We start from the raw sequence: 14,165 nt of genomic DNA, 5'->3' as shown, positions 1-14,165 counted from the left end.
CCAAAATGGCGGGCGATTATATTAAGTATTTATCGAGCCTTAGGAACTGCAGTGAATCACAAGACGCACACGTTTAAATGTAGCCGACCTGCAACGTGATTGGTTGCCGGAAATTAGAGCGATGGGACTATAGTAGCATTCGTAGAATGCAATGCAATCTTAGATACACCAAGGCTCTGCTGGTTGCATAAACAACAGGCGATGTGATTAAAATGACGATCATATTTATGATAAGCAGATACTATAACGTACGACTTTGTGGTCTAGCAGTCAGCATTCGTGACTACAAATCATGAGATTCCGGGTTCGATTCTCGTCCTGAGCATGTAAATTCGACACTTGTACGAGTGTTAACCCGATACTTAACGGGGCTCGATGCGGCCTTGTACAGAATGAACAGTAAGTAATGTCATTAATTTCAGGGGGTTATTCTGTGAGATATTTCAAACAAAAAGTTTAATACAATTTTGCTCGTTTTTGTTTCCTTTTCGAAATAAAAATTGTTTTATATGAAGCATATCATAGTGTGTTTTGGGAAAGCCACGCTCAGTCAATTTAAGAGAGCATTGTATTACGATGATAAATGATTGAAAGAATTTTAGTTTTGTCCTTCAAATCAGCGGTTCCCAACCTTTTTTGACTCACGACACATTTTACTGAACGCCTACGATATCGCGACACACTTATTTGATTTTAATAATAATAATAATAATAATAATAATAATAATAATAATAATAATATAATAACCCATACTTTTCTTCTGGAGAAAAAGGTGGACTAACTCGGTGCAGAATATTTTATAGCGGACTGGGGTGTCAAAATTTTCAAAATTAGTCCTGAACTGTGTGAAAAATATTAAACTTCTGCTCTAATTTTAGGATCAAAGAGATTACTGTTCACTGCACGGGAATTTTGTCGTTTTTAACCTCCTTTTTGTCCAACTAAGACTTCCAAGATCTAAGCAGAATTCAAAGAAGAATTATATTAAAAACATAGTTATTCACACATATTTCGGTTCCATGATGAAAAATGCAACAAAACAGTGCCGTTTCATTGCATTCAGCCAGAAAAAAAGCACTGATAACAACTTCTATGCAGTGTCGGATATCCAGTGTTGTAGATAGGTTGATATTAATACGCAATCGAAAAAAAAAAAAAAAAACAAGCAGCAACTTGAGTGGCATTAGAAAAAAAACTAGATATGTGTCAAAAATCCCAACCTGTCTATGCTGGATACCCGATAAAAGATTTTTATTATCGTTTTTGAAAACTCGCTTATTTAAATTAATGTGAAGTCTGCGCTTGATGGGTTGCACAGAGTTTCTCTATACGTGGCCTTACGGTTGAAAAACTGAACTGCACATTGTTGCAGGTGTTCACGTTTCATTGGTAAAGTCTGTCTCAAAATAAAATGTACCTATGAAAGACTTCGTTGCAAATAAAACATGCGTTGTGAAGAAACTTTCTGGATGCACTAAAATTTATTTTGTGCGAGATCGTGCGTATTTGCTTGCTTTCCGCACAAAACCAATACGCGGTAAGTGTGAAATACCACATTCAGTATTCCCAACGTAACACACATAACAATTTCCCTCTTCTTACCGCTTAAGCGCCATATTCATTTTACTGCTTTAGGCTTTTAACATATTATTTTCAGAGACGTTTAACATAGTAATAATTATAAATTGGAAACTTACCACTGCAATTTCACCTAAATTGCACTATTAATTATTGTTTTTAAATATTTGCAAAAATTAAGTAAAGTCTACTACTGCACGAAACTTATTGCATTCCTGACACAAGTAACATTAAGGAAGCCGTGAAAAAATCAACAAGATTCCAGATGCCGATGTTATTACTGCAATATGTTATACAAATAATATTGTTAAAATATTAAAATGAAAAATAAATCATTACATAACCTTACCGTTTGTTTTAAGTTTGCATTTATAGACTGGGGGAAAAAAAGACAGACGTATATCACGGCCTGCTGGAATATAGTAAACATAGAAAACATTTTATAGCAACAATGTTGAAGATAGATATTTTAGTTTTTAAAAGTTGCCGTCATTGAACAGAAACAAGATGGAGATTTCATTGCAACTAATTAGAAATTCCTCTTTCAGGTATGTAATAAACGATCTTCGTACAAAATAATGTACGATACACGAGCGGTATGTTTGTTTTCATGTTTTCGGAAATTAAAAAAGCTCAACTACGTTTCGCTTTTTCAATCTTTTCCTCGAACATGAAAACATCAACATACCGCTCTTGTAACGCATATTACTATTTCAATTCCAAATGTAACTTTTGAGTGCATAACAATAAATTACTTCATGTATGAAAATGTTTTAAATGCTAGTTAAAGAATGTAAACTGCCTATAAATAGTAATATCAGCCGTAACAAATACAGGTGAAGAAGCGTATAATGACAAAGAACATCTAATATACGTGACTTTGTTTTTCCCCTCTTTTCTAGAGTAAGATTACCTAGTCATAGCTGTATGCCTCTTCGCATGAAGAAGTAAATCCTCACGCCATTTAGTTATTGTGTAGCCTACGTTAATATTTGCTAAGAATGTTTACGTTCATCGAAATACCAAATTAGACACATTTGAGTGATCCTATGAGCTTTTTCTTGTGCATCAATCCTCATGGTGATTATGATGGACTTCTTCAGCTAATGACAGGGGTACTCCATGTATTGCTTATAATAAATAATTTATTAGTATCTGTCATTATGTCCAATATGAATTGCGTGCAGAATACGGAAGGATTGTTGAAGTCCAGTACAGCGGAAGGGAACATTCTTGGCCGAAAGCTGTTGCAAGATGTACAAAAATACGGACTATACTCTGTCCAGCAAAATTATAGTGCTGTAAACCATCGAGGACCAATTACAAACCGGAATGTATCACTCCGCCGTTGTTCAGTATTCATGACACCATATTTAACGATATGAATAGATCTCTTCACATAGCAACAAACAAAACAAAAACGTTTTTTACAACATTTAAAACCTTTTAAAACATGGTATAATAAAATAAAATTGAAACATTTTGCTGTGATTATTTTATAGGGGAAAGCGTGTGATACGTCTAAGAGTCAATTAAAGATCTCAGTATCGTGTGCTTGTGTTATATCGCTTTATCCTTTCGTTGAACTGACTTTAGGTGTGTGGTAGATTCATGTAGCCTGATAAAACTTTGACCGCTTATTTAATTTCTAATTCTTACTTAATGAAGGCTGAACCTAACTTCCCCATTGACACTTTTTTTTCAGCTTTTTGTATTGTTGGTAAATATTCTGAGCAGTTGGTTAAGGGGGTACATACAGCTTACAGCAGTAAAATTTTGTAAATATTAATTTTTTTCTCTTATTATAAATTTAGAAAAATTAAATACAATTTGTAGGTGTAAAACACTATTTTTCCTAATTAAGAAAAAGAAATTATAGTACAAAACTACTTGCTTGTCTGCCTGCCTGCCTGCCTGCCTGTCTGTCTGTCTATTTATTTGTTTATTTATTTATTTTTATTTATTTATTTATATTTATTTATTTACTTATTTATTTATTTATTTATTTATTTATTTATTTATTTATTTATTTATTTATTTATTTATTTATTTATTTATTTATTCATTTATTTATTTATTTGTCTTCTCTTTTTTCTTTTTTCAAACTTCTGAATATGCAGAGATGTTTATGGATTTTGTGACGGCATTGTATTGGCTGCTGTTGAGAAATACAGACGACGTTTTCACAATCGAAGGGTTTCATCTAGGTGTAGCCTATGTTTTCCTGTGTTTACAGGATGTTATCTAAAACTGGCATGCTACCAAGTGTTTCATTGAGGTCGGAAAGATGACTGGTACCGGTACCTGATATGAATTTATAATTCATGGAATCCATAAGGACAACCTTAGTAATTTGTCTTCTGTAAATATTTTATTTTCTTACAGAGTTTGTACTTAATCTATACTAATAATAAATCTGTAGCCGAAATTTTTCTGGTAATTTTCGATTTTCCAAAAATAATTGGTCCTAACATATATAATTAAGCACCCTGAAACCGAAAATCGCATTTTTGAAATTTTTGTTTGTATGTCTGTCTGTATGTTTGATACCTTTTCACGCGATAATGGCTGAACCGATTTATATGAAAATTGGAATATAAATTAAGTTCGTTGTAACTTAGATTTTAGGCTATATGGCATTCAAAATACTTTATTTAAAAAGGGGGTTATAAGTGGGCCTAAATTAAATAAATCGAAATATCTCGCTTATTATTGATTTTTATGAAAAAGTTACATAACAAAAGTTTCTTTAAAAATGATTTCCGATAAGTTTTATTCTTTACAAAATTTTGATAGGACTGATATTTAATGAGATAAATGAGTTTTAAAATTAAAATAACGCCATCTAAGACGGTGCAATGAATTAAGAACAAATGACTTCGTCTATAAGGGGCCTTGGACAACAACAATCGAAACAGGGGCCTTGGACATCAACAATCGAAAGCTATTAAACATAGCCTACAGCGAATGTTTCTGTGTTTGTATGAAGTAATATCAGAAGCTAAATTAACCGATTTGTATAATTAATTATTATTTCACCATTGGAAAGTGTAGTTTCTCTAGATGGACATAATGCTATAATGTTATTACAGTAACGTCTGAGTAAATCGAGGACAGGTAAGATTAAAATAGCTTCTTATGCACAGAAAATTTGATAGGCTATTTTGTACATTCGTTTTCTGTATTTCTTAAAATAATATTTATGTACACTCATTTTAATCTCAGAGAATTAACGAACAACGAGAGTGTATTGATTTAGTATGCAGTAATAGTACGTTACCTTAGCAATCCATTATTTTATAATTCAAATTTTAAGTATGCTCAATAGAATCGTGTTAAAATACATAAAATATATATGCAATAAATGCAATGCAAAAAAAAATTGGGTAATGAGCGAAGCAGATTATCTTGCGCTGTTGTAAAAATTGTTCCCTGGATCAAACGTCCTATTTTAATTATGTAATTACTTTATATTTATTTCTAACAGGTGCAGCGGAGCGCACGGGTACGGCTAGTTATGAAATAAACTTATTAGAACAACACGAGATTCAGCATTTTCAATTATGTATCATATCACAATGTTCGAATACGTAGAAAACGTCTCCTCATTTAAAAGTTCGCCCATCAATAACTTCCCAACCGTTACATTTCGGACATAGGTATGTCAAGTTAAATTGATGTAGGCTAACCCAAACTACATTATCTTTAAGTATTTTACATTCCTCCTGAGGCAGTCTGTAGTTATATTAGATAGTATTTTATTTAGCCTATCAGGGAAACTTACTTGCGGATGTAATTTGCGGGAAATAAGCAATAGACTTCCCACTGTCAAGTTGAGCCGAGTTTGCAGTGTTTTACTTTTTAAGCCACTACTCTAAATATATTGCAGATAATGATTAATTTTTACTGCAAAATATTCTAGAATAATGTATGCATAAAAGGAAAAACCTTTTGAAAAAATTGACTTTTTGAAGATCTTGAACTGTACCTGCCCCCTAATGGAGAATCGTCTAACCTAAGGTTGTTGTTCAAGTGTAGTACTAAAATTGTGGAATGCCTACTGATCACATTTACCTTGTACAGCCTAACTGTACAGCCAAATCTTCGTAGAACATCTCGCCTTAGATAATCGGCAATTCTTTAGTTTCAAATACAATGGAATTTCAAGCATTAGGCTATAGCAACTGATTTTTATCTTGCAGTAATGGAGAAATGTTGCAATGACACGGAAAAGTCCACACCTGTGGACCGGGTTCGATTCCTGGTCGGGAGGTTGAGGTTTTTTCCGGGGTTTTCCCTCAACCCAATATGAGCAAATGCTGGGTAACTTTCGGTGCTGGACCCCGGACTCATTTCGCCAGCATTATCACCTTCATCTCATTCAGACGCTAAATAACCTAAGATGTTGATAAAGCGTCGTAAAATAACCTACTAAAATAAAAGAAAAAGACACGGAAAAGAAAAGTACTCAGAAAAATTATCTTGTACCATTTACATTCTAACTATCTTCCAATGAGAAACATGCCCTAGACTTTAAAACAAATTCTACGGAATTGCCATAATGGGAAAAAGATCACCGAAGCTCCTACATCTATCCTGAAAATATATTTTTATACGAAATAAAGTAATAAGCAGCGAAGGACACAGTGGGATGAAATGAAGAGTGTCAATGGAGTGAAATTTGTTTTGTTGAAGAAACGGAAGAAGCTTGAGAAAAACCCATATCATCAGAATTTTGTCACCGAAATAATCGAAATTATCACTCCAATCAACGTCTTGGACAAAATCGTGTTTGCGCAAAGATAATCCCGCGGTCTAACACTAAACATTCTGAAGGTTTTCTTATGATAATTACTCCCTAGGACTTGAACCTAGGTTTCCAGCACTAAAATTGCCGCAATACATCAAGACTAATATATCTGCGGTATCTGTGGTATATTAAAGTGATCGATTCTGTAGCAAAGGATACCCATTACAATAACGCCTTTTCTTTGAAACCCATGAGCGTATTAATGAATTCCCTCATTGAAATTTCATTAAGTTCCGTGCTGCGCACCTAGCCTGCTGTGTGAATGTACACGTGTTCAGTGGGGTAATTACACACCACATGAGTGATCATATCGCATTCATGTATACCTTCGTAAGGGTAACACGCGAAGAGAAGCAATGAATCAATAGGCAGGGAGGTACGGCACACTTTCCCCAGACAGGCCTTCGGTTCGGAATAAACATTTGAAGTTAAATCACTCAATATTAATGTGTGGCAAATATTAGCCTTCGGATTCTTCTTAGAATGTGATCTCGGTATTACGTGAAACAATATCAATATACAGTAGGTACTACCACGGCCGACTTGATGTTCCTTTGCTCTTTTGTATACGGCCTTGACAATAGTAATATTTTCTTGAAATTGGATAATTTCTCAATTCCACCACGAGGCGCTGTCTGCCAAGCTCTGGTGTCCACAGAAGAAATACTCAATATGAATTAAAATGAATGATTAAAGAGTATTAATAACACTTATAAATAATAACTAAGAAAATAATAAGTATTATTATGTTTAGTTCTGTTAATTATGGCAAAAGCGTGAGTTTAAAAGCAGGGAAGGTACCACATAGTAACCTGTTCAGTTTAAGTAACATGATTACAGAGGCGTAATTTTATAGTTCATTCGCTGAGTAGCACCCCTAGGCTAAACTGCGATGTTTTAAAGTAATCACTTGGGTAATTATTTACCATAACTTGTACTGAGTTTTATAATTTCACTCATTGCACTGATACATTCCACTTGATATTGCAGATTCAAGAATCATAGTTTCAAGATTTTGCGACTCAGTGGATTATAAGCCGCATTCTTCGAAGGAACAAGCTTTTCAGTTAAAGCTGCTGCAATGTTGTCTAGAAGCGGCCTAACAAATTTCACAGTAATGATATTAGCAAGTCCGTTTTGGCCGTCTTCATCACAAATTGGCATTGCAAGAGAGGGCATCTACACAGTAACGGCTCAATTTCTGAACACAAATTTTCTAATATATTCTTGTTTGTTATTCTCTTTCGATGATTAAGCAGCTGATCTAGAATCAATTTTGCATGAATACTGCCTTCACCGGCCTCTTTCCATACATTTTCTTGTTCTTTATGTGACGGATCTCTTTCAGTTAGTTGGAACTTTTCGGTTGTTTTCGTTATCTCATCTTGCTTCTCTTGTAACACCTGATTAAGTTGTGTAATTTTCACATGCAATCTATTAATTATTTCTTTTTAGCTCCACAAAGTTGACAACGTCTGTTTGCGTCGCTTTATGGTCATTTTCAACTGGCAAGAAGGGAATGTCATTAACTGATGCTGAGCCACTCGGAAGATCTTGTTCAAATAGTGAAAAACCAATATTACTAAAAGATTTGCGTTTCTTGGGTGGAGGGAGATCAGTTTTAGTAACTGTTCGTCATGGTCTGCTGATATCTGTCACTTATACCTAGGATAATGAGGGAATATTGTTGGCACAGCATTTAGTTTTAATAGTCTAAATTTCCCATTATTAGAATAATCTTCTTCCCTGAAATATAATCTACCTACAAACGACTGAAGATGGGGAGTTGCTTTAGGAACAAAGTCTCGGCGTGAAATCACTTTAAGCCATTTTCGCATCTCTCCCTTACTTAGCCTACTTATGGCTTTTAAGGAACACGGAGGTTCATTGCCGCCCTCACATAAGCCCGCCATTGGTCCCTATGCTCAGCAAGACTAATCCAGTCCCTATCATCATATCCCACCGCCCTCAAGTCAATTTTAATATTATACTCCCATCTACGTCTCGGCCTCCCCAAAGCTCTTATTTCCTCTGGCCTCCCAACTAACAAACTATATGCATATCTGAATTCGCCCATACATACTACATGCCCGTCCATCTCAAACGTCTGGATTTAATGTTCCTAATTATGTCAGGTGAAGAATACAACGCGTGCAGTTCTGCGTTATGTAACTTCCTCCATTCTCCTCTAATTCCATCGCTCTTAGCCCCAAATATTTTTCTAAGAACCTTATTCTGAAACACCCTTAATGTCTGTTCCTCTCTCAAAATGAGAGTCCAAGTTTCACAACCATACAGAACAACCGGTAATATAACTGTTTTTATAGATTCTAACTTTCCGATTTTTTGACAGCAGACTAGATGACAAAAACTTCTGAACCGAATAATAAGAGGCATTCCCATATTTATTCTGCGTTTAATTTTCTCCCGAGTGTCATTTATATTTGTCACTGTTGCTCCAAGATATTTTAATTTTTGTCCACACCTATGGAGTAACGGTTAGCGCGTCTATCCGCAAAACCAGGTGGCCCGGGTTCGATTCCCTCAACCCAATATGAGCAAATGCTGGGTAACTTTCGGTGTTGCACCTTGGACTCACTTCACCGGCATTATCACCTTCATCTCATTCAGACGCTAAATAGCCTAAGATGTTGATAAAGCGTCGTAAAATAACCTACTAAAATAAAATAAAATATTTGAATTTTTCCACCTTTTCGAAGGATACAACTCCAATTTTTATATTTCCATTTTGTACAATATTATGGTCACGAAATATAATCATCTTTCTCTGTCACTCGGAAATTCGTGGAATGATATTGCTCCTTCACTCTTTTTTTCTATTCGAAGTACACAATAGTACACAACAATACGTCATTTTGAATCATATCACAATAAACTCACATACCAGTAGAAAGAAGCGCAATATTACTAATTATAATCGTACAAGAAACCATACACACATTCCTCAGTGGACCTTGGGAGTCAGTGCCATCTGGCGGGAATTTCATATTTTCTCGATTACAGCTTTAACACAGGGATCAAAATGAATTGTCAAGGCCGGTAAAGGAGAAGCGAAGCGAGCACATCAAGTCGGCCGTGGTACTACATACCGTGTGTTTTTTCTGGGTTATAGACATAGGAATTCAACATTACCTACCATAAGAAATCTATGTATAAAAAGAATTAAGAAATAACTTAATCAGTGGGCCATGTTTAGAAATTAGCAGACTTTCATGGTTACAGAGTCAAAGCCTGATGTTCTCTTGTTTTACAAATAGTCAAAGCCTACTTACTAGTTTCTAAACTAGCTTACTGATTAAGTTTTTCTTCATTTTTGTAGTACCATACATAGGTTTTTATGACAATATTAAATCCCTATGTCCTATATCCAGAAAAACTCACATTATTGTGTGAGATGGAGCTATGGAATAACTTATTTCATAATTGTAAGATCGAAGGCGTTATTTCAAACCTTTTCACTCTTTTCCCGTTATAAACCGACGTTGATATGTAAATTGCATGACTGTCCTCATACCAACAGTAAGACAACGAAGCGGGTAAAATAAATAAATGGTACAGTCTTACATGAAAATTCATCAATCATCAGACCTCTGTGGCTTATTTCAGCCTTCACATGAATTTACTAACATATTAAGTCTTAACATAATTATAATACCATTCGTAGATTTGTAGTAATCACCAAGGCGATACTGTACTCGATTTCCTACAAACTACATTCATTCATTCATTCATTCATTCATTCATTCATTCATTCATTCATTCATTCATTCATTCATTCATTCATTCATTCATTCATTCATTCATTCATTCATTCATTCATTCATTCATTCATTCATTCATTCATCTGTGGTCATTTTATATTAAGTGACATATTTAAAGATTATCTCAGAATAAAGATGGTATTTTTGCATAATCCCCACTTGAAGAAATCCATTTGTGTGAATGAATGGTCATATCTAAGTCCATGCATAAACTCACACTAATTTTCACTTTGAACGCACTTACGATCCATAAATCTCGTTTCGCTTGTAACAATTAACGCAACCATTGATGTGGAATGTAGTTTCGTCAGAGAAAATTAAATTAAATTAAATTAAATTAAGTATTATAGTCTTCACAACCATACAGAAGAACCGGTAATATAACTGTTTTATAAATTCTAACTTTCAGATTTTTGGACAGCAGACTGGATGATAAGAGCTTCTCAACCGAATAATAACACGCATTTCCCATATTTATTCTGCGTTTAATTTCCTCCCGAGAAACCTAAAAACCTTATTCCTTTGCTGTGGTCGTGCCAGAGAATCAGTCCTATTCCGAGGCTTATTGTAGGGATTCGTAACAAGCTGTTTTTTTATGGTGATGGGTTGTTAGCCCTTCGCCCAACCCCCAAGCTGGAGGACCACCCCTTATCGGCTGTCCACGACTGCTTATTCAATATATTCGCAGCTACCCTCCATATCTGGAGGCCGTCTCCTCTATCCGCAACCTGAGGACGCGCCATGCCGTGGTGATAGGGACCCACCATACATGAAACTTGGACTCTCACACTGAGAGGAACATAGGTTAAGGGTGTTTGAGAATAAGGTGCTTAGGAAAATATTTGGGGCTAAGCGGGATGAAGTTACAGGAGAATGGAGAAAGTTATACAACACAGAACTGCACGCATTGTATTCTTCACCTGGCATAATTAGGAACTTAAAATCCAGACGTTTGAGATGGGCAGGGCATGTAGCACGTATGGGCGAATCCAGAAATGCATATAGAGTGTTAGTTGGGAGAGGGAAAAGACCTTTAGGGAGGCCGAGACGTAGATGAGAGGATAATATTAAAATGGATTTGAGGGAGGTGGGGTGTGATGATAGAGACTGGATTAATCTTGTACAGGATAGAGACCGATGGCGGGCTTATGTGAGGGCGGCAATGAACCTTCGGGTTCCTTAAAAGCCATTTGTAAGTAAGTAAGTAAGTATTATAGTCTTCATCACTGCTAGTTTCATTTAGCACGTGATTAGTAAGCTAAATTCAGCGCGTTTGAGACGATCTTCGACTTTTATTTTTTTCATGTTTTAATTGTAGGCTACTCCTTCTCTGGCCCCCATGAAATCCTGATCAACTCTCACTGAATAAATTTCCCGGAATTTCATAAAGTAATGGACCAAATTTTTTTTTAAACCTGTAGAAACTCTCAACATTATTTTAACTGAATTAGTAGGTATAAGAACATAAGAATTTAATATTGTCGCAAGAAACCTACGTAGGCCTATAAAACAATGGAGTGGGCCATTTAAGTCATTAGCAGACTTTAACAATCTGCAGTAAAGTAAAGAGAACATCAGACTTCGATGTAATAACCATAAATTATGTTTTCTTGTTTTACAATAAATTGTTAAAGTCTAATGTAGAGATAAGGAGAAAAATTATAATATAATTATATTTCGCATTTACGAGTACCATATATCGCCTAAGTATGCAATTTTTTTTTAATGTTTGGCTGTTTCAAAGATAGAGTTGATTATTTGATTATAAAAAAATTAACATTCCTAAATAGGCCTGTACGTATTTAGTCCGTTGTGTTAGCGAGAAATCATCTCTTGTCATAACTCGTTAGCATTACAGAAACGTTTCTTTATGGTACGTACATCAGAGGCGGCTCCTCAGGGCAGGCAGGGTAGGCTAAGCCTACCTCAACACATTTAGAAAAACCTAAAAGTGGATATTTATTAACTACCCCAACACATTTGGAAAACCTTATATAATTATATACTCTTGTCTAGGTGCTTAGAAATTCTTCAATTAACTATGAATGGGATTTTTTGAGGGTTAGTTGGACGTTGCTTACTACTGGCAGTTCGATTTATGCGACAAGAATACACTGGACACATCACGATGGGTCAGAAGGTAGGCAGAAGCGAAGTTAGCCGACCCTCCACGTAACTTCAAAGCTGGCCCTGGAGTAAGCATTAAAAGAGATCGCTATTCTAAATGCTTTCTTAGCGCATGCGTTCTATGCTTAAGCCAGCGCGCTAGAATTCTGCCTGCCCTAACGAGAACCCACGAGCATTATCGAACATCTACGATTTGCGAAATTTCTGTTTGAAAGTTTCACGAGTTGGAACGTAGATTGTTACGAGTAGTATAACAGTTTTTAAACAGTGTGTTTTAAAATATGTTTTTTTAACAGTGTATTTTAGAAAATGTGATTTTTGCAAGTACGTACTGTATATTAATGTTACGTATATTTGGTGATTTATAGTTAATGTAAGTGATAACAATAATATTATATTATGACTGATATAATAAGTAAACTGTTACGTTGTCCGTTTTCGCGTCGTAATGACATTGAAAAGAGAAGTATTTTGGAAATGGACGACCCACTCCTGCATTAAGCTCTATTGTTCATAAAGTCAGTGCTAAAGGTGCAAGAAAATTTAATCCTTCATGGTATGAAACATTATGAAATGGAAATATAAAAATTGGAGATTTATCTTTCGAAAAGGTGGAAAAATTCAAATATCTGGGAGCAACAGTAACAAATATAAATGATACTCGCGAGTAAATTAAACACAGAATAAATATGGGAAATGCCTGTTATTATTCGATTGAGAAGCTTTTGTCATCTAGTCTGCTGTCAAAAAATCTGAAAGTTAGAATTTATAAAACAGTTATATTACCGGTTGTTCTGTATGGTTGTGAAACTTCGACTCTCACTTTGAGAGAGGAACATAGGTTAAGGGTGTTTGAGAATAAGGTTGTTAGGAAAATATTTGGGGCTAAGAAGGATGAAGTTACAGGAGAATGGAGAAAGTTACACAACACAGAACTGCATGCATTGTATTCTTCACCTGACATAATTAGGAACATTAAATCCAGACGTTTGAGATGGGCAGGGCATGTAGCACGTATGGGCGAATCCAGAAATGCATATAGAGTGTTAGTTGGGAGGCCGGAGGAAAAAAGACATTGGGGGAGGTCGAGACGTAGATGGGAGAATAATATTAAAATGGATTTGAGGGAGGTGGGATATGATAATAGAGACTGGATTAACCTTGCACAGTGTAGGGACCGATGGCGGGCTTATGTGAGGGCGGCAATGAACCTGCGGATTCTTTAAAAGCCATTTGTAAGTAAGTAAGTATGGTATGAAACACATAAATGGCTAACAGGAAGTGAAGTGAAAGCTAAGCTGTAGGTGGTCACGTTTGTTATTGTAATCTAAAGAAGGTACTTGGAATCAGATCATATTTGTAACTCGGTAAGTCTAAAGAGACTTGAAAAGAATTTGAATCCAATTTCGGAAATGTCGTCTGAACAACAAGGGTTGCAAGACAACAGTATAACAATAAACTAGAAAAAAACCGACAAATTATGAGACGGCTCATTGATGTAACAGTATTGTTATGTAAGCAAGAGTTAAGTTTTCGGGGGGCATGATGAAAGCGAGCTGTCATTGAATCGCGGGAATTACATAAAAATGTTCTGTAAATTTTGCCAACCCTGAACATTTGACTACGAGCCGCCACTGACGTACATCAAAACAAGAAAACTTAACCTTAAAAAATTTAACATGACGTTTGCGGGTTGCATCTTCATGTGTTTGCAAAGGCAATCTTCTATTATTTGGTTTGTTCTAATATCCATATGGAACATCTCATAAAAAACATAACGGCCCGCATCGTGTTGGTATATAATAGTATTTGCGACTGACATGAATAATAAAGGAGAATGTTCTAATGCGGAGTCCTTAACGACATG

The sequence above is a fragment of the Periplaneta americana genome, chromosome 12 (genome assembly GCF_040183065.1).
Source record: "Periplaneta americana isolate PAMFEO1 chromosome 12, P.americana_PAMFEO1_priV1, whole genome shotgun sequence".
Taxonomy (NCBI): domain Eukaryota; kingdom Metazoa; phylum Arthropoda; class Insecta; order Blattodea; family Blattidae; genus Periplaneta; species Periplaneta americana.
The sequence above is the reverse complement of the archived record's forward strand: the minus strand, read 5'-3'. Positions refer to the sequence as shown.